The sequence below is a fragment of the Canis lupus genome, chromosome 5 (genome assembly GCF_003254725.2).
Source record: "Canis lupus dingo isolate Sandy chromosome 5, ASM325472v2, whole genome shotgun sequence".
Taxonomy (NCBI): domain Eukaryota; kingdom Metazoa; phylum Chordata; class Mammalia; order Carnivora; family Canidae; genus Canis; species Canis lupus.
In genome coordinates, this window is record NC_064247.1 from 64,587,899 (window position 1) to 64,608,440 (window position 20,542).

The 20,542-nt window shown below is 57.4% G+C and overlaps 1 protein-coding gene across 3 annotated transcripts in view; it reads left to right on the forward strand.

Moving 5' to 3' along the window:
• Positions 1-20,542, forward strand: part of CBFA2T3 (CBFA2/RUNX1 partner transcriptional co-repressor 3) — a 91,607-nt gene that overhangs the window by 21,610 nt on the left and 49,455 nt on the right. Inside the window, exon 1 of one of the 3 annotated variants that reach the window (XM_025427106.3) lies at positions 9,290-9,379. The exons of 1 other annotated variant lie outside the window; for it this stretch is intronic. The gene's annotated coding sequence lies outside the window, so the exon portion shown is untranslated. Of the gene's footprint in view, positions 1-9,289; positions 9,380-10,083; positions 10,200-20,542 lie in introns of those variants that run through there. One more of the 3 variants, XM_025427108.3, reaches the window with a different exon arrangement.

Below are 20,542 nucleotides of genomic sequence, written 5' to 3' on the forward strand. Positions count from 1 at the left end.
CGTTGCCTGTGAGTGTACATAGTGGCCACACTTCTGGTAGCATGTGTCTACCGCTCACCTGATTCTCATCTGAAACTGAACAAAGACACTGTCCCCATGATGTGGACCAGGATGAGGCTCGGGGTGTTGGGGACTTGCTCTCAGTTAGGGCTGCAGAGGGACCCAGGGATGAGGCCGCATGCACCAGAAGCATCAGAAAATTAGAGAAGCGGAAAGTGGGGTCATACCAGCCTGGCAGCCCTGACACCTTCTGGGCTCCTTCCAGCACCTTCCCAGGAGCCCCAGCTCACTGACTGAGTCTGTCCTGCTCCCCTGACTTCCACTTGCTCCTTTGCTGAGGAAGGGGTGAGGGCGTAGTGTCTATGCAGCCACGGTGGTCAGCAGATGTTCCACTATTACACGCCGCTATCTCCATGAGGAACATCCTCATCTGAGTCTGGAAGCTGCTGAATTGACTTCAAGCTCTGGAAAACTATTGCCAGATCCCCCTCTACCTGCACCAGCCCTTGCTGGACATTTTCAATTTCAAAACTTGACCTTTTTTGTCAGTGAGACACCATACCTGATTGCTTACCCACGGGCCTTTCATCACCAGCGGGGCTGCCTGGTAATGTGGGGCCCACCGCAGATGAGCGCCAGTCGCGGAAAGCTTCCTCTGGGGCTTCCTCTGGAGAGGAGGGTGGGGAGTGACACAAGGACACCAAAGACTGAAGACTGAGTGTCTGGTCCCTGCATCTGCTGCTAGGCCAGCGGGCAGCTCCAGGGATCCCTGAAGGGCGATCGTCTGGTGCCCAGGCTGCCCCCCACAGCAGCTCCGTAGCAGCACCTGGCCCCTCTGACAGCTGCCTCCTCTTTGGGCAGCTCTGTCTTGGTTCCTGCCTGTGATCTGGAAGGGAGACGGGCCACCCTTGTGTGGTATCCTTCCATGTGACCGTCAACCCTGGTGTGGACAGGCCAACAGACAAGAGGGCAAGGGGTGGCAGGGTGTACTGGCCAAATAACAGGGCATAAGTGAGCAGGGGAGGCTGGTCAGCACAGCAGAGACAGACAGGGGCTGGGGCACTGGGCAGAGACACCTCTCACCCCACTCACCCCCGCGCCACCCGAGCCCTTGGTTCCCCCTCTGGACCCCCACCCCATGAACCCTTGCCCCCACACGAGTCCTTGGACCAGCCCCCTGGGCCTCTCATCCCACACACCCCCACTCCACTTGAGTCTTTGGTCCTGCCCAGGCCCCCACTCCACCCACCCCCCGCCCCACATGAGTCCTTGCCCCCCACCACCATCCCGGTTTCCTCATCTGCAGAAACTTGGAACATAAACTTCCACAGGGCTTATTCCAAGGTTTGGATGAGAGGGAGTTTGAAAAGCATCCATGGGAGAGGACAGGTGGGAGAGGGCAGGTGGCGCCGTCCCCAGGAGAGCTCCGTTCACTGAGGCCACCGCTGGAGGCTGCACTGGGCCCAGCCTGGCATTTTAGCTGCCTGGCTTTGCACACACGATAATTAGTGATTTCACTGGAGAGCTTGTCTTCTCTCAATGTGACTGTCACCCCGAGTCTATCTGGTGTTCCTAACTAAAGCTTCAACACAGATTAAAACAACAAATGACCGGGAATAAAACAATGGGAACAGCCAGAAGAATCTGCCAGGACTCAGGGACTCTGAGGTGCCCTAAGCTGGGCCGGGGGGTGGGGAGCCCCAGGGAGGAATCAGAGCCAGGCCTGGAAGGGTCTGTCCAGGCACAGCCTGTGCCAGCCTCGTCTGCACCTCGCCCACACCCCTCGCCTGCCCTCATCCCTCGTCCCCCTTATGCACATGTCCCCTGGCCCTGGGCCACCAGCCCCCACCACACCCATCTACGGCCCTCCTTGGCCGCTGCACAGGAGGACACAGGTGGGCGGTGAGAATCCCTGGCCTCTCAGCAGGATGGCTCTGAGGGGTCTCCTGCAGATCTCCCGGGGTGCCCAGAAGACAAAGCTTCCATGGCCCTGGGGGGATGGGCTGTTTCTCTGAGTTCCTTCCATTTCCTGCCCAGGACCTCCTGGCAGCGCCTCTCAGCCATCTGCCGGCCTCATCGGTATCCTCTTCTGGGGGAGCCAAGGAAAACCGTGCCAGCCACATGTGCAGCCCCTGCCCCTCGACCAGGCATTTCATCCCCAGAGTCTGTGTCCTATTCTCAGAATCCAGGTGAAGGGTTAGCTTGCCCACCTGCCCACCTGCCCCCTCGGCAGGGCTGGTCTGAGCACAGAGGGGAACCTGCAGGAACCTGTCTGTGAATGGCTCCTGACACGCCCTTGGGTCCCTCTTTCCCCAGCTGTGGCCTTACATCACCCAGAATCACCAAGGGGAAAAGGTTCCGGTGCTTGCATAATGCAGGATCCTGGGCTGGCCTGTCCTTCCAATCCCATCTCAGGGGAAGGAGCAGGGCAGCGCCCGGCTGAGCCATGTGGGAGCCTCACCCCAAAGGGAGAAAACGGTGGCAGGAATCCTGTCTTTATTTAAAGTTTCGGTATTTTGCTCACTGTGGATGTTTTCTGTCAGTGGTTGTAATATCGTTAAATATTGGGTTTAAATGTGATTTATCTCTAACACTGAGTTTTTTGGTGCCGTCTTAAATTTTCCGCCTGAGCATTTGCCACCCTAGGCCCAACCCCACTCATACAACTGCTTGAAGTGACCCATGAGCCACCATGGCCCTTAGAATACCAAGATGAAGACCTTCCAGAAAGGAAGGCAAATAATCAGCCCGCCTTTAGTTGCAAGAAACCGAAACTTTGGCTACAACCGGCCTGAATGATAAGGAAATTTATTGTTGAAATAGCAAGTGCAGAAGTAGGTGGGTTTCAGGGTTGGCTGAGCAGCCAGACAGTCCCTTCTGTTCATGCAGCGCCACCCTCAAGGTGGTAGCCACGGGCAGTGGCAGGTCCAGGCCACCTGGAGACCCTATGGGCTGGGAGAGGAGACAGCAGTTTCTTACGCGGGAGCCAGAGTTTGGGATTACACATTCATGTCAGAGCCACTCACCTCTTTGGGTGTCATGTTTGAGCCTCTTTGGGAACCTGCAGGTGTGCAGAGGACTGGCCAAGCAGGGTCCAGGGCTGGGCAGGGGCTGGGAGAGGCTGCAGCAGGGAGGGATGGATCCCGGCCCCCCGTGGAGGAGGTGCTTGTGAGTAAGGATAATGGTGGCAGGGGCAGTGGGCCGCAGGCCCAGGCAGGCAGGGTTCCCCATGAGGCCCCAAGAAGTCATTCCCAAGGTGGGCCCTGGGTACACAGAGGGAGGCGCCCTCGCTCCCTGAGCCCTGGCGCACTGTGCTCCCAGCCCAGCAAGGCGCGGCAGCCCTGATGCCAGGTGGATAGGATGACCCCACAGCCCATGCCTCTGCCTTGTTGGGGTATCTCTGCCTGGGGCTCTGAGCAGGGCTTCCCCTGGCAGGATGGGCGGTTCCTGGGTGGGAGCTAGTCTTGGGTGAGGGGCCAGGGGAGGAAGCCAAGAGATGCTCCAGGGGGAGGGAAGCTCTCAAGCTAGAGCCCCAACTCTGTCTGCCTCATGCTTCACTCCCTGTGTGGAAAACGTAAAACCCCAGGACCTGGAGCCCAGCTGATGGGCTGGGGCTCAGAGTCAACCTGGTCCCCAGCTTCCTGTGAGTGGCCACTACCTCTCACTTCCCAAAAAAGGCCCACATGTCCCTGCCTGGGCCCGGCCTTGATAACCGACCTGTACCTTCTCGCTTCAGAAAACACATCTTTCTGCAGTCTGGCAGTTTTCAATCTTTGCATGCCACAAGACTGAAGAAGGCTGTGGCCTGGTCAGCTGAGTCAACCTGTGGCTCAGGCATCAACTGTGTGAAGGCCAGAGTGGCGTCTCGGGGCCACAGATCCCTTTTGTCCCAATCTGTTTACTGATGTGACTGGGGTTTCTCAGGCTTTCACGGGAGAACTCAAGACAGGAATGGGATGAATGTCTAATCCTGCCTTCTCCTGACAATGAGCGGTATGCATGCACCAGCACACAAACCACTCAAAAACCCTGCTTCATCCCTCTTTTTTATAACCTGTGTTTCCAATCAGAATTTGTTTTTTTCATTTACTCATTCTCCAAATGTGTGATGAATTCATATGGTTTGTATTCGTGGCATATTGCTAATCATGATGATGACAATCCAATCCAGGAGACACACGATGTTTAACACAAGAAAATATTTAAATCTTGATATTCCATTTACCTAGTTCCGTATGATAGCAAAGTAAAAGATTTTTAGACTGAGGGCAGCCCCGGTGGCTCAGCGGTTTAGTGCCGCCTCCAGTCCTGGAGATCCGGGATCGAGTCCCATGTCGGGCTCCCTGCGTGGGGCCTGCTTCTCCCTCTGCCTGTGTCTCTGTGCCTCTCTCTCTGTCTCTCATGAATAAATAAATAAATAAAACCTTTAAAAAAAAAAAGATTTTTAGACCGAAATAATATTAGGAGAGAATTGTGTCAGGTGTGACAGGTACATATAAACCAAGGAAGCTGTGTGACCATCCAGGTGGTGCAGAAGGGGCTGCTGGTGGGATCCTACTGCGCACACCCTTCCTTACAAGCACATGATGTCTGAAGTATCTCTGACCTCTCTTTTCTCTGTCCACCTATTAGGGGTTTTCTTTTTTAAATGAATACTATTTATTTTTTATTTTTAGATTTTATTTATTTATTCATTAGAGACACAGAGAGAGAGGCAGAGACATAGACAGAGGGAGAAGCAGGTTCCCTGCAGGGATCCTGATGGGGGACTCAATCCCCAGACCCCAGGATTACAACCTGAACCAAAGGGAGGTGCTCCACCACTGAGCCAGCCACCCAGCCAGGTGCCCCAGATACAATTTATTTTTTAGAGCGGTTTCAGGTTTGCAGAAAAGAGCAGGAATCATGAGAGCTCCCAAATACTGTTCCCCACCCGAGGGCTCTCCTGTGATGAACATCTTGCACTGGGTGATGCCCTTGTTACAATTACTGAGCCAATATCGATACGCTATTTGCAACCAAAGCCCGGAGTTTATCTTTGGCTCCCCTCTCGGTGAGGATCTTCTATGGGTTTGGACACAGGGACAATGCCATGTATCCCTAGACCCCTCAGTGCTCTGCACCTCGGCAACCACTGATCGTGTTACTGGCTCCATAGTCTGGCCTTTCCAGAGGTCAGATGGCCAGAATCACAGCACACGCAGCCTTCACAGGTGGCTTCTTTCACTTAGTGATGTGCATTTAAGGCCTTTCCATGGCGTGACAGCCCACTTCTGTTTAGCGCTAACACCCGTTGTTTGGACGAACCACAGTGTGTCTGTTCATCTGCTAAAGGACGATTTCATTTCTTCCAAGTTGTGACAATTTTGAACAAAGCTGCTATAAACATCCGTGTGCAGGCTTCTGTGTGGACGGAAGCCTCTAACACGTTTGGGGAAATACCGAGGAGCATGAATATTGGAACGTATGGTAAGAACATGTTTCATGTCGTAGGAAACTGCCAAGCTGCCCTCCTAAGGGTCTGCACCGTCCTGCCTGCCCCTGGTCAGTCCCAGGGGTGCCCCACGCCCTCGGCTCTGGCCAGTCCAGCGGTATCCCACTGGTGCTTGAATTGTGTTTCCCTAGTAACGTCTGATGTGCAGCATCCGTCCACATGCTTGTCATCTGTATTTCTCCTTTGGTGAGGTATCTGTTCGGGTATTTTGCCCATGTTTTCATTGGGCTGTTTGTTTCTTCTTCTTGAGTTTTAAGCTCTTTGCACATGTTGGATGCCAGTCCTTTATCATGTTTTTGCAACTATTTTCTCCCAGTCCATGGCTTGTCTTCTCATCCTTTTGACAGTGCCTTTCACAGAGCAAACACCTTTCATTTTGATGAAGTCCCGCTTGTCAAATTTTTCCTTCATGGATCGGCTTTTGGTGTTGTGTTTAAAAGTTCTTTGTTTCAGCTAGGGAGCTGTGTGAGAATTCAGATGCTAAGGAAGAGTTTGTGTTCTTTAAATGAGTAAAGGTGGCTATCCAACTGACACAGTGTCTAGTCCATCTGCTGCACTTTTATTTTAAAAAATAAATTTAAAAGAGCATCTTTATTTTAAAAAATTTACAGTATGTCAGATTTTATACTCTTGGCAGCTATTTAAATTTCAGTTCGATTTTTAGATATAACAGAAGCACACTTAAGGTAGTCCAGGGTCACTCAGAATTATTTTTAAAGATTGGTGGGGTTTGCAGTGGCTGTTGGGCCGGACTCCCTGGTGGGACCCTAGCTCTGCCAAAGACATCCAAGAACCCCAGCTTACTAGGCCCCCGGTATCTCCTTCAGGTGACTGGTGCTGGCTCCTAGGTGGTGGTGAGGGCCACAAGGACCCGGCGGGTGAAGCTTGGGTACCTGGCCAGAGCTTTGTATGGCAGCTCCCCTTTGGTGTGAGAGTGAAGGGGTCTATTGCAGCAGAGTGAACACAGCTCAGGGGGGCCTTTGGCAAGTCCAGGTGACCTGGAACCACATAGCTTTGAAATGCAAAGGTCCACTTACACACAGATTTATGTTTGATAAATACAATATAGTTCTGTAAATGTATTTTCTCTTCCTTTTTATGTTCTCAATAACATTTTCTTTCCTCCAGCTGACTCTACTATAAGAGCATGGCAGACAATGCCATGTAGCATACAGAATATGTGTTCACCAACTGCTTATGTTATCAGTAAGGCTCTGGTCAGCAGTGCACTATTAGCGAAGCTTTTGGAAAGTCAAAAATTATTCGTGGATTTTCAACTGCATGGGGAGGGGGTTGGCGACCCTGACCCCCACATTGTTCAAGGGTCAACCGTACTTAGGAGTTGTATCTTTATCAAAGCCCTGAGCCAGAGGCTGTGGAGTTGAGTGAGGACTCGCACGTGGATGCTGTTCGGTGGGGGCAGCCGTCATAGAAGTGCTGGAAACAGCAGGTGGAGAGGATTGGACGTGCTAGGGTTGTTTTCCTAAGAGGCAGCAAGGACAAGGACTCAAAGAGAACACCTAACCACAAAGCAGAAAATTTGGGCACTGGCCCTAGCTTTGCTGCCATGAGCCCTTAGGCAGAGTACTGTCCCTCTCTGCGGGTGTGCGCCCGGAAATAAGATGCTAGTGGGGAGGTGGCTCCTCCTCTGTGAGCTGGACTCCTGCTCTTGCAGATGCTGGCATGTTGGAGGCTGCCCAGGGGCACCCTGACCCCCACCCCACTCTCCCTGCAACTCACCCTCCTGCTCGGCACCCGTTGGCCCAGCACTTTCAGTGGGGTGCCCTCTCTTGGCTGACTTGCCGGTGATCTGGGCTCCTGGGAGGTGAGTTTGGCCTTGCAGGCCAGATTGCACACACCTTTTGGGCAGGGATGGGATTTATTTTCTTAAATATCACCTCCCATTGTCCACAAGTTCTGCCTGAGCCATTTCCAATGTGAAAAACCAGTCCATGGAGGGAACATGAGACCAGGTGGTTGAGAGGCAGGGTGGGCGTTCAACTTCCAGCAGTGTGGGACTGTGTGGCCACAGACGAGTCAGGCAATCTGTCAGAGCCTCATTCCCTCTGCCTGTAGAGTGGGGGTCCAGTAGCACCTGCCTGGCAGATGGGTGGGAATTAACTGGGGAAACATGGAGACGGACCTCAGCCCAGGACCTGCCCCTGGCAAACCCCCTGAAGAGTCCACAGCTGTGTTCATGACTCACCATGGCCATGATGGGCCCTTGTCTGACCTGGCCGCATCCCTGGCAGAAGCCCTGCCTTTGAGGCTCCTTCCCTCCCTCCAGCCACAGTTGTCTCAGGCCAGGAGGAGGGTATCTTTGGGATAGACTCGAGGACTTGGAGCTTGGTCTCCAAGGACTGCAGCTTCATTCTCAGGGTTTGGGACCTCTTGAGTCTCCAATGCTTTCTAGCACCTGCTTCACTCAGTGATGCTGTGATCAGTAACTTAACACACATTTGTAGGGGGTCTAGTTGCAGAGCACCCAGGGCCCAGGCTGAGTCCACGTTCTGCTAGTGGTCTACGTGAGTGCTCTGTTGTTTGGGGCAGCTCTGGCCTCCCTGCCGGGGTGACGACTCCTCAACTCCCTGAAGCTGGCTGCTGGGCATCTGTTTGCTGCCCACCTGGGCCCCTTTTTCACATGTTCATATCTCTGAAATCTAGAGGCATTTTAGGATTATAATGGGGAGCTGTTCTGCTTTCTTAGTGACACATAGAGTGACGGTGCATCTTAAAATCAGTGCTATCTCAGGGTCCGTGAAGTAAAGGAGCCACTTTTGGTACATGCTGGTGCGTGAAGTCTGGGACTTTCAGGAGCATGCCTGATGCTTTTAGATCCACATTCTCCTATGAACTGGGTTCAGGACCCTCTGCTCTCCCCACGCTGGACGGAGTCCACATTTAAGCACATCCTGAAAACAAGGGGAGCATAGAGACCAGACGTTCACGTTGTAATTAAATCATTTACCACACCTCCTTCTTATTGCTACGAGGACAAAGCCCCAGGAGGCAGGGGCAGTCCTCCTCCTCCTCCTCCTCAGGCCCCCCCGTCCAGGTCTGCAGGGCTCCCTCAGCTAGCTCAGCTCAGGTGGGCAGTGGCCAGTCAAGGAGAGGTCAAGGGCTGCGGAGAAACAGGCCCATGGAGGAAACCCAAGGAGGAGAAAGACATTTTTTGGCACATCACTGAATTTTTATACTCGGAATCAGGGACCTTGGACCTTCACATGCAGATTTATGCCAAATAAGATGCAAATCAGGGTGCTGCTCTTCTAAGTTCTGGGGCCTCTGTCTGCTAAGACTGTGACCCCAGGACCCCAGCTTGTCTCTGAGAAATAAAGTATGTGTGGGCTCAGGAAGGAAGCAAAGAAAAAGGCACCGATTGACTACAATGTACTCTCCAGGCAAATGTATCAGATCCGCCACAAAGCGCTTTAAGGAAAGAGGTAAACGGGGGCGGGGGGCAGGGAGCTAGGGCGGGGGCTGCAGCCTGAGGAGAGAGGTGGGTGCAGACTGGCCAGGACTGCAGCTTGGGGCATCTCTTCAGACATTAAAAGAATGACATGCAAATAAATGCAAAGCACATGCAAATGTCCCAGGCCGCGCGGCCCGGGAGCTAGGGACCCGCGCCCCCCGCGTCTTCGGCGGGGCTCGTGCGGGGAGGGGGCCCGCGGGGCTCACGGGGGCTCACTGCCCGGAGCGCGGCGGGGGGAGGGCGCCCCCTGCCGGCCGAGCGCGGAGGCGGCCCCGGACCCCTTCCCGCCCCGCGCGACAGGCAGGAGGGGAGGTGCGGCGCCGGAGGAGGGGCGCCTGCCGCTCGCCTCCCGCCTGGACGCCAGACGCGCGTCTCCTAAAACTGCGAGGCCGGCGGCCGCCGACCGGGGCGAGGTGGGTGTGCGCGGCGGCGCGCTCGGCTCCAGGCCCCCGCCCGCCCAGGGCGCGGCCCGCGGAGCCGGCGAGGGTGGGCTCCCTGCAGACCTACCGGCCTCCGCACCGCCACCCCGGGGCGCCCCGCGCTCCCGCCTCGGCCAGCACGCGCCCCGGCCAGGAGCGCGGCCCCCGGGCCCCCCAGCGCCCCGCAGCGCCCCCCAGCGCGCCCCGCGCCCCCGCACCCTCGCCCGCTCGCACTCGCACCCGTGCCGCCCGCCGAGTTCGCGGGGCGCGGGCACCCCCGTGGCCGGGCCCCTCTCCCGCCGGCCCCGCACCGAGCCCGGCCCCTCGCCCCCTCGCCCCCTCGCCCCCTCGCCCCCTCGCCCCCTCGCCCGCCGCGGGAGCCCCGGGGCGGAGCCGGGCGCGTCGGGCGCCGGGCGGGAGGCAGGTGGCGCAGCGGCGGCGGCGGGGGGCAGGCGGCGGGGGCGGAGCGCGCGGGGCGGGGGCCGCGGGGCCCCGGGAGACGCTCGGGCGAGCGCGCGGCAGCCGGAGTCGGAGGCGGCGGGACCCGCGCGGCCGCGGAGGCCGGAGACCGCCCGGGGCGGCGAGCGCGCTTTGTTCCCGCGCGGGCGGGCGGGCGGGCGGGCGGAGCGGCGGGAGCGCAGCCGGGCAGGACCCAGGCGGCCGCCCCCCGGCCCGGCCCGGCCCCGGCCCCGGCCCCGGCCCCGGCCCCGGCCCCGCCGCGCGCGTCGCCCCCGAGTTACGGAGGCGGGGACCGAGTTCCAAGGAGGAGCCGCTTCGGGAGCGCGGCCGCCTGCCCCCGCCGGACCTGCGGACCGTAAGTGCCCCGTGCGCCCCGCGCCCGCCGTCTGGGGCCTCGGCAGCCGCGCAGCGAGCCCGCGGCCCGCCGACCACTCCCCACTTTGGAAAGTTGGAGCCCGGGGCGGGGTGGGCCGGCCGCTCGGTGCCCACCCACTTTGGTCCCTCCCCCCCTCCCCCTGAGCGGAGCGCGACCTGCCGGGGGTGTGGTCAGCCCGAACGTGGGAACTGCACGCCAAAGGTGGGGCGGGAGTCCCGCAGGCTCCCGGTCTGCGCCTGGGCTCCTGACAAAAGGCCCCGGTCCAGGGGACAGGGGGCGGGAGGGGGCTCCGAGAGCGGCCCTGGGCGGGATGGGGGTGCAGAGCCCCCTCCGCGCCTCCGTTAGGCTCCAGCTCTGCCCCCCAGGCCGGGGGCCGCAGGTTAGCGGTCAGCGCGGTTAAGCCGTGTTGGGGTGAAGTCTGCCCAGAGACTGGACCAGGGGCTTCCGTGACCCTCATTGGGGTCCTAACAGCCCGCTGTGCCTGGGGCGCAGCCCCACGGCAGTGATCATGCTCACACCCGCTGGGAAGCGTCCATCTGCATGTTGGGCAGGCCTGGAGCCAGGCTGTGGGACGGCTCCGAGGGAGGTGTGAGCCGACGGGGAGGGACAGATGGCTGGAAATTCAGCCCTAGATGGGCTTACATGGAGCAGAAGGAGCGGGGCTGGTGGCAAGCCACAGTGGAGCTGCTGGGTTCTGCACACACGGCCGGCCCCAGGCTGGCCCTCCTTCCGGCCCCCGGGAGTGTGTGCAGGGCGCGGCAGCCACGGAGGAGTGGGCAGGCGCCTGTAACTGTGGACACACACCTCCCCCCGAAAAAAAAAAAACACACCCAAACCTGCCTTCCCCACCATTTGGACCTTGGCTGGCTGACCATAGGCATGTTCCAGAGACCAGGGAGAAAAATGCTTCCTCTGAGAATAGAGAGGAGCCGGCACTCCTGTGTGAGGGGTCTGCAGAGCCATCAGGCCCAGCCCGTGGCCAGGATGCTGCCTCATGTCCACCTCGCATGAGTTTCGTCTCCTGGCCCCAGAAATAGGTTCCCAGGGCCACCCGTCAGAGTACAAGGGGCCGGCGGTGGACGGCAGGGCAGGCTCTCAGTGCCCTCACCTTGCTCTTGCAAGTTGCCGGAGGTTTGAGAAACTTCCTGGGGTTGGAACCCCGAGGGGAGGGGTGGGCCTGGCTGAGGGAACCAGAGGTGGCTCCCGGCAAGGGCAGGTGCAGAGGGCCCTGGCCACAGTTCTCCCAGGGCATGATCGTAGAGAGCTGGCACCATGACACGCAGTTGCAACCCCCTCTGTCCTCCGGCTGGAGGTGGGAGGCCACAGGACTCCGCGGGCCAGGGGTGACAGAGGGTCCTGCTCGGCAGCTAGCGAGACCGCGCCCAGGGAACCGCGCCGTCGGACTGGGGGGCCCCACCACTCTCAGCACTGAAGGGGAAGGGGAAGCAGGAAGCCTTGAGCAGTAGGAACAGATGTGGTGCTCCGTGCTCCCCGACAGCAAGACAGACGCAGGGTGGGAGGAGGTCAGGGTAGGACCCATTTTCTGGTGGAATCTGACTTTCTCTAGAGGTGCCTTGATCTGTAGGCGACAAGGGAGAGGGGACGGTCATGAGGTGGTACCTGGCTGTTCACAAGCCCAGCGGGGCTGGCGAGCTGGGGGGTATTGCCTGGATGTGTCCCTGCAGGATGCTCCGGGGCTGCCCAGGGCCACCCCCACCCCCTTCGGACCCCAGAGCACCTCCTCTGTCACCCGGTTATCCACGTAATTGAGTTACCACCTCCAGGAAGTCTCTCTGATTTGGCTCCACATATTTTCATTTCTGCATGACTGGAAGAAATTAATTTTCCTTCCTACGCGAGGATCTGGAGACACCGGCAGGCTGGGCTGCTAATCCACAAGCTCCAAGCCAGCACGGGAGGCCAGCTGCTCGAGCCACGGGTGGGGTCTGGGCGCGGCCTTTCCCTGCCACCTTCTGGAGCCGTCACGGGGCCGTCGGCTGGCTTTCCCCCCCGCCCTGCTGCACCATCAGTGGGCTGTGTTTGGGGTTGTCTGATTCATCCTCAGCCTCCCACGGTGCCAGGGTGTGCAGGATGGTGGATGAATTCAGAGAATCCCACTTCCTTTTCTGAGTCATTGCATGTCTGTGTGCACACACACGTGTGTTCGGAATCCAAAACAGGGGAGAGGCTCTGCGAACCCTGTCCCCAAGAAATGGCAAAGAGCTGGCAGGTAGTAGGTGCTCACTTAGTGCCGCCTTCGAGGAAGGGACGGCGTTTCTGTGGGGCGGCTCCATCCTGCCCAGTGCACACCTGCCACCTGCTGCACTGCTCTTACCTGTGAGGGTAACTGCTCCTCGCTGGCGGCAGCCCCGGAGCGCCTCACCAAGGGGCTACACTTGCTGAGTCCGTGTGACAACCCGCAGGGGTTATAGAACTCTGTTCCGCTCATCCCCAGAGAGGCGCAGGCCTGTCCAGCTCAGGGGGGAGCCCTGTCCGCCTGTGGGCCCCACTCCTTCCCTGCACGCGGTCTCCAGCAGATGGCAGCTCCCTGACTTTGTGCCCCCCACACCGTGAGCTGGCCTCCCTGGCCTGACTGCCCGCTGCCTGTGTTCCCCCTACATCTGCAGGGTTCTGACAAGTGGCAAATGCCTCTGATGTTAGACCCTCGCCTGGACACGGCCTCGGGTGCATGGGGCAAAGCGGTGATGGGCAGGGCCGTGCCTCCTGGGGCCAGAGGCTCCTCAGTGTCAGGGACGGGGATGGGGAACACCTCTACTCCATCTGGATCATGGAAGCCCAGGGGCAGCCCCCCCACACACACACCTGGGGACCCTGGGGAAGGACAGAAGCTGGGAGGGGCACTGTCATCTGACATCTGTCAGAAGCCATTGGACATTGTGTGTCTGCTCGTCTAGGAGGGTATGCAAACACACCATTGTGTAACTCGTGTCATCTCCCAGCCTGGGGGTGGGGTGGGGGTGTGCTGGACCCTGTGACTTGTAAATGCAAGAATGCAATCCTGCTGTGATTGCACGTAAGTGGGTAGAACTGGCCCTGGAAAGCGTCTGTCATCCACTGCCCACTCACCGGGCAGGTCATGGAGGAACAGCCGTGCCGTCCAGGGAGGAGTGTAATGGTAACCAAGTGGTAACAGCCGAAGCACACACTTCAGGCATGGAGGCTGTGCTGTGCTGTGCTTTCCCTTGAGTGACCTCATGACAGCCCTGATGGTCGGCAACCTCACTGCCCTATTTTCCAGGCAGGGACACCAAGGCCCAGAGAGGTTCACCGAGGCAGGCGGGCAGGTTCCACACTGTGCTGCTCCTTGATTGAAGGTGGACAGGCCCCTGGAGCTTTTCGGAGTTATGGGTTCGGTGTCGCTTCCCTTTCCCTCCACACAGTGGGGCTGCCCAGGATACAGAGTGGGGCCTGCAGGTGTGTGATCCTGACGTGTTCCTGGAGCCACTGAGTCTGAAGGGGCAGGAGGAGGCTGGAAGCTCGTGATTGGTGGGTGTCCACCCAGGATGCAGCCTTTGGAGCCGGGGCTCATTGGGGGCAGTCCACAGACTTGGCTGAGGCTCCTTTTCCAGACCATGTGACAGTGTTGGGAGACCGGGTGTCCAGCCGGACAAGGCAGGCACCAGGCTGTGTGCTTCAAGCAACCAGTTGCTAGATGGATTGTCTTTTGTCCTTGCAGCTCTGGGTCTCCCCAAGAGGACTGTTTGAGCTGCAAAGACACAGCTCCAAATGCCTTCCTGGGGTCATGACCCAGACTTCTGGGCAGCACAAGCAGGTCTGGTTCTCTCTCCACGGTTCCCCCAGGCCGGGACCCCATTTCCGTGGGGCGCGGGTGGGGCAGTGCAAAGGGCAGGGGCTGCAGGAGGTGGTCGGGCCCTCAAGTGCTTTTGAGGACTGCCCTTAGCCAAGAACATGAATGCAAGCAAGGGCTTCACTGTCTGGAAACAAATTCCTAGAGTAGAAACCGCCCTTATAGCATCAGTGGAAAGACCCAGGCAGAGGCCTGGCATGCGGGATGGAAACTCATGATGTAAAAGTGATAAATAATCGGTTCCCAGTTCCCACTTCTGAGCGCATAGCTCGACCTGGGGCGGGAGGCAGGCGGCTGAGCTGGAGCCTCAGACGTGCGAGAAGACGTTTCCCACTCGCGCTGTCTGCAGCAGTTTCCTGCAGCACGAAAACAGAAACAGAAGTGAAGACTTCTGCTTTTTGTAATTCCTAGGACCTCACGGTGAGCCAGATGTCACCGGGAAGGAAAACAAAGATGCATTGGGCCGCAATCAGGAAGATGTGTTTTCCTGCTCTGCTGCTCCCCCACACGCTCTCAGCGGCCACGTCGAGTGCACACCCCGTTCCCAGGGTGCACACAGTGAGGCTGTGCACCGCCAGGACCCTGGGGTGCCTCTGAGCCCGGGAGCCTGGCGGCCGTTTGGGGAGGGTTCCAGGCACAGGCGCATTCGAGTCTGTTTACTGGGGCAGAGAAAAGTCTGGCATGGGCAGAGCAGAAGGAGACCGGGGCTGGCAGGGAGGGTGCTTTGTGAGCCCCCTGGCCCTGAATCCGACTCAGGGGAATCCCTGCTGTTTGGTCCTAACCTGGGAGTACCCAGGAAAGCCAGGGTGAGGCAGTGGGGAGGCCTGGGCAGCACGCTGGCCTCTCTAGGTTCCACTGCTTGGACTGGAATCCCAGCTCCCCTCCCAGTGGCTGCGTGACATCAGCAAATCTCTCACCCTCTCTGTGTCTCCAGTTTCAAATGCAAAATGTAGCCACGCATCCTCCTCCCTCTTCAAATTGTGCCAAGGTGTGTCTGACAGGTGGTCTGTCCCAAGTACTGGCTCATGGACGTGGCTGTCACGTTCACCCTCTGAGGGGTACCATTGCGGTCCTGGTGTTCGCTGGTGAGTGTGGGAATCAGGTGGCTCTGCAGAGGGAGAACCTTGTTTCTCTCCTCTCCCTGCATCTGTGTCCTGCAGCCCAGCACAGGCCCTATGCCTGTTGACCCTCTTCCCCACCTATGGGGACACGAGCCCTGTCCCTCCTTCCATTTCATGGCAGGGACACGGAAGCTGAGGTCATCGTGTTCCATGGCTGCCTGGTGGCAGAGGTGGGATTCCAACTCAGGAACCCAGGTCACCTGCCTCTGGAGCCTCTATGTTTCTGCCGCTCCAGGGTCCCCAGACAGCTGGGGGCGGGGACTCCCTCAGCAGGCCCCCACACCTTCCTTGGGCTGCCCCCTGCAGCCCGCCACAGCCTCACTTACCCAGCCTGGGCTGGAGAGTCTCGTAAGTGTGGGGACCCTTTCCCGCTGCCCTCCCCTGCGTCTGAGAAGTCCGGACAGCCCCTGGCCTCCCCTGGGCAGAGGCCACTGCTCCGCGTTGGAGTTTGGCTGTGACAGGGGTGGAAGGACAAGGAGGCTGTGCTGCTAGTAGAATGCATGTCCACGCGGGCGCAGCCACGGTCAGCAGGGTGGCCCTTCTGCTGCCTTAGAGAACATGTCCTGAGCATCTGGGGTTGTAGAGAAAGCGGCCGGGCCGTGGTCAGCAGGCAAGGGGCAGGATGGCTACGTGGTGTGGACCCCACTGACCACGCCCCCCCGAGCCCTGTGTCCTGTGGGTCGCACACCTGTGAGCTGCAGGGACCGCTGCAGATGCAGGAGCTCCTGCCTTTTACACAGGAAGTGCGCCCTCTTGTGGCAGCTCGGGGCGGGGGTGGGAGGTCTGGGCTGAGACCCTCTCCATCTGCTTGGTCGGATTGGGTACAGTGTCCCTGTCGCCAAGATGTGGCCTCTCTGTGGGCCTCACGGGAGTTTGGAGTTTCATTTGCTTATTCTGGGTGATGGAGTTAGAGTTAGAGCTGATTCTCTGGGCCCCTGAGGCCGCGTCCTAGAGGAGGTGTTCTGGGGCGGCTCCTTTCAGGAAGCCCTGGCTCCCACCAGGCGGCTCGGAGCTACGCCCGGCACCACGCACAAGGCCCATGGCCACGACAGGAGGTTTAGATTGTGGCTGTGTTAAAAAAGGAGAAAGAAAGCTGCCCAACTTCAGTAATATGTTTTATTTAACCTAATGTATCCAAAATATGTCTTTTCACTCTGCAGTGGGTTTTTTAAATTATTGAGAGCTTTTTGTTTTTTTAGAGACTTTGAGGTTCTGTATGTGTTTTGCACACTAGGCTTTTGGATTCTGACCAGCCACATTGGCCAGCTCGTGGCTGCCGTGTCAGACAGAAGAGGGCAGGGTGCCCAGGGAATTCCCAGTGACCAACAGATGAGGATCCCTGGGGTGGGGCTGGTGATGCAGGCGTCGGGCACTGTGAAGTGACGTTGGGGACAGCCCCATGGAAGCAGGCAACGGGGGGCGGGTGCTCCAGGCAGGGGGAGCCCAGGTGGTGAACCTGATGGCAGGACTGTGGCACAGTGGGCACAGAAAGGACTCTGGCTTTTGTCCCTGGAGGACAGAAGGGACTCTGGCTTTCGTGCCTGGCTGAAAGGGGTAGGGGCTGGTCAGAGTTGCATTTTGAGAAGGCCATCGAGGGCAGAACATGGGGAGACAGAGGGAGGCAATGTCCAGACACAGGGTGGGGGGGTTGCTGGTCAAGGTCAGACCACTAAGGGAAGTGTCCAGGGCGACCTTTAGTCCTGGTCAGTCTCCAGACAGTGTATGTGTCCAGGAGGAGCTGCACCTGCTACTCTGTGCCCTGCGCATCCCACCTGAGCTCCCAGCGTCAGCCCAGAGGCCCCCTCCTGGCCCCTCGTCAGCATGTCAGGGGGAACCATGGCAGCCTGGGGTGCTTCTTTCCTAGGAAGGCACAGTTCTCAACCACCTGTACCTTTCTCTTTGCCTGATGAGGAGGGGGCATCCCTGCACAGGTAGGGGGGTGTCCAGCCAGAAGCAGGGTAGCTCAGCCCGTGGACTGTGGCTGAACTCTCCCTCTGCCTAAGGAGTCCTCGTGCGTGAGTGGGCACACAAAAGTATGTGAATGAGAGTGTATAATGTGTGGGTGCAGGAGGTGTGAAAACCAGACCAGAAGGAAGCGTGACCTCTGACCTGGCTGTCCAGAGGGAGGCTGCCCTGGGGCACTCATGGGGAGCCCAGGGCCTGGCCTATGTGTCCAAAATAGTGACCACTGCAGCAGCGTGTGGCAGCATCCAGCAGCCAGCTGGCCTTTCCGGCCTGACTGCACTGCAGCTCCTGGGAACTGTGTATAAAGTGTCTCCAGACTCAGCTGGGGACCGACTCAAGTCTGAATAGGTCAGCCCCACTTAGGGCCCCACAAACCAGAGATCGAAGTCAGTATCCCCTGAGAGGACTAGCAGGGGACTCAGAGATGGGACTTTATCCCCAGGATACCTGTCACTACACACCTGCATGGACCATTTCAGGACACCTGTCACTATAGTATTACAGTGGACTACATAGACTGTGCCAGGACACTTGTCATTAGCATCCATATGGACTGTCCCAGGACACCTGTCATTACGTACCTAACATAGACCATTTCAGGATATCTGCTACTATATATCCAGTGGAGTGACCCAGGAGTCTGTCACTACCATCTGCATGGACTGTCCCAGGACACGTGTCACTATACATCTGCATGAACTGTCCCAGGACACCTGCCACTACCACCTAATGGACTGTCCTATGATGCCTGTCACTACCATCTACATGGACTTTCCCAGGACACCTGCCACTATACATCTACATGGACTGTCCCAGGAAGCCTGTCCCTACTATCTACGTGGACTCTCCTAGGAAGCCTGTCACTACACATCTAATGGATGTCTTGGGGCGCCTGTCACTACCACATGCATGGACTATCCCAGGACACCTGTCACTACCATCTACATGGATTGTTACAGGACATGTGTCACTATTATCTGCATGGATTATCCCAGGACACGTGTCACTGCATATCTAATGGACTGTCCCAGGACGCCTGTCACTACCATCTACATGGACTGTCCCAGGACACCTGTCACTACCATCTACATGGACTGTCCCAGGACATCTGTCACTACCATCTACATAGACTGTCCCAGGACACCGGTCACTGCATATCTAATGGACTGTCCCAGGATGCCTGTCACTACCATCTACATGGACTGCCCAATGATGCCTGCCACTATACATCTAATGGACTGTCCCAGAACACCTGCCATTACACATCTACATGGATTATCCCAGGACACATGTCACTATCATCTGCATGGACTGTCCCAGGACACCTGTCACTACCATCTACATGGACTGTCCCAGGACACCTGTCACTACCATCTACATGGACTGTCCCAGGACACCTGTCACTACCATCTACATGGACTGTCCCAGGACACCTGTCACTGCACATCTAATGGACTGTCCCAGGACACCTACCACTACCATCTATATGGATTGTCCCAGGATACCTGCCATTACCTATCTAAATGGACTGTCTCAGGACACCTGTTACTGCGCATCTAATGAACTGTCCCAGGACACTTGCCTCTACCATATACATGGACTGTCCCAGCACACCTGTCACTACTAACTATATGGACTGTCCCAGGACACCTGTCACTGCACGTCTGTATGGACTGTCCCACAACACCTGTCATTGCACATCTACATGGATTGTCCCAGGGCATTTGTCACTACCATCAAAAGCGACTGTCCCAGGACATTTGCCACTACCAACTATGTGGACTGTCCCAGGACACCTGTCACTGCACATCTGTATGGACTGTCCCATGACACCTGTCACTGCACATCTGTATGGACTGTCCCAGGACATCTGTCACTACCATCAATAGTGACTGTCCCAGGATACCTGTCACTGCACATCTAATGGACTGGTCCCAGGACGTCTGTCACTGCACATCTGTATGGACTGTCCCACAATACCTGTCACTGTAATACATCTACAAGGACTGTGCCAGGACATTTGTCATTAGCATCTATATGGACTATCCCAGGACACATGTCACTGCACATCTGTATGGACTGTCCCATGACACCTGTCACCACACTGCCAACATGCTAGTTCCCAGTCAGTATATTTTGTGGCCTGGCCCCTCAGGCTCTTCTCTATCCATGGAAAACCTCCTTTTCCATATTTCAGCAATCCTGATAAATACCTGGGTGAGGGACCCAGCACAACATCTGGCACTATGGTCAGAGTTGGCACAGATTCTCTTTCCAAGTCAAGGTCATAGCTTGTACAGTGTCTGGGGGCTTTGAGGTTGAGGATGCAGGTCAGGGGGTGGCTGTGAAGTCCTGGAGTTGACCGGCACTGACGTGTGTTTGGAGGGCTTTTTAGCTGATTCTCAAAGGGGCTGAGGGTCGCTACCTGGATGCCTTCCCTTCTGGTAACCCCCACCTGACAAAGGCCTCCAGCCCATTAGACCCCCTGGTTTGTGAGGTCATTTGGGAAGACCTTTCATTAGGGTCCTTCCTGGCCACTGGGGTGTGCCTACATATATGGGGTGTAGAGAACATAGAGGTAGAGGCCTCCATGTGACCAGCTGACCCAGGCCTGGCTTCTACCCTCCTTTTCCCCAATACCCACAGCTCCAGGGGAGAGCCAGAGTTGGGGTCAGCGAGGTCCCACCCTACCTTCTTATTCATAGGGATGAGTACCCCAGGTCACCAAGGGCACAGAGCCTGGGAAGGGGGAGGCTGTGGTCCTTCCACATTCATGCCGCTGGCAGGTCAGGCCGTGGCCACTAAGGAAGGAAAGAAGGTCCACCTGGCCCCTGTCACACAGCCATGACCCTCATGCTGAGCTTGGGCTCCTGACCCTGAGCTACCAGCAGTGTAGACAGGCTGTGGGAAGGAGGAAGAGGGGAAGTCACATCCCCTCTAAGTTTTTTTTAATTGTGGCAAAATACACAGGGCATGAAACTGACCATCTTAACCATTTCTGAGTGTCAGTTCAGGGGCGTTAGGTACGTACATGTTGTTGTGCTGCCACCACAGCCTCCAGTTCCAGAACATTCTCATCTTTCCTAACTGGAGCTCCACCCATCCCCAGAGGCGCCCCCCCCCCCCCAATCTATTTCTGTCTCTGGATCTGACTCTTCTGGGGACCTTGTGCAAGAGGGAATCTTCTGGTGTTTGTCTTTTGAGACAAGCTGACCTCACTCAGGATGTTGTCCTCCTGTCCATGCTGTGGCAGGGCTCAGAACAGCCCTCCTTTTGATGGCTGAGTAATACTCCACTGTGGGGATGGACCACATATTTTTACCCTCTTTCTGCCGATGGACGATCAAGGTGCTTCCAGCCTTTAGTTGTTGTCGTGCTGATGTGACCCTGGGGGGTCGTGGCCACCC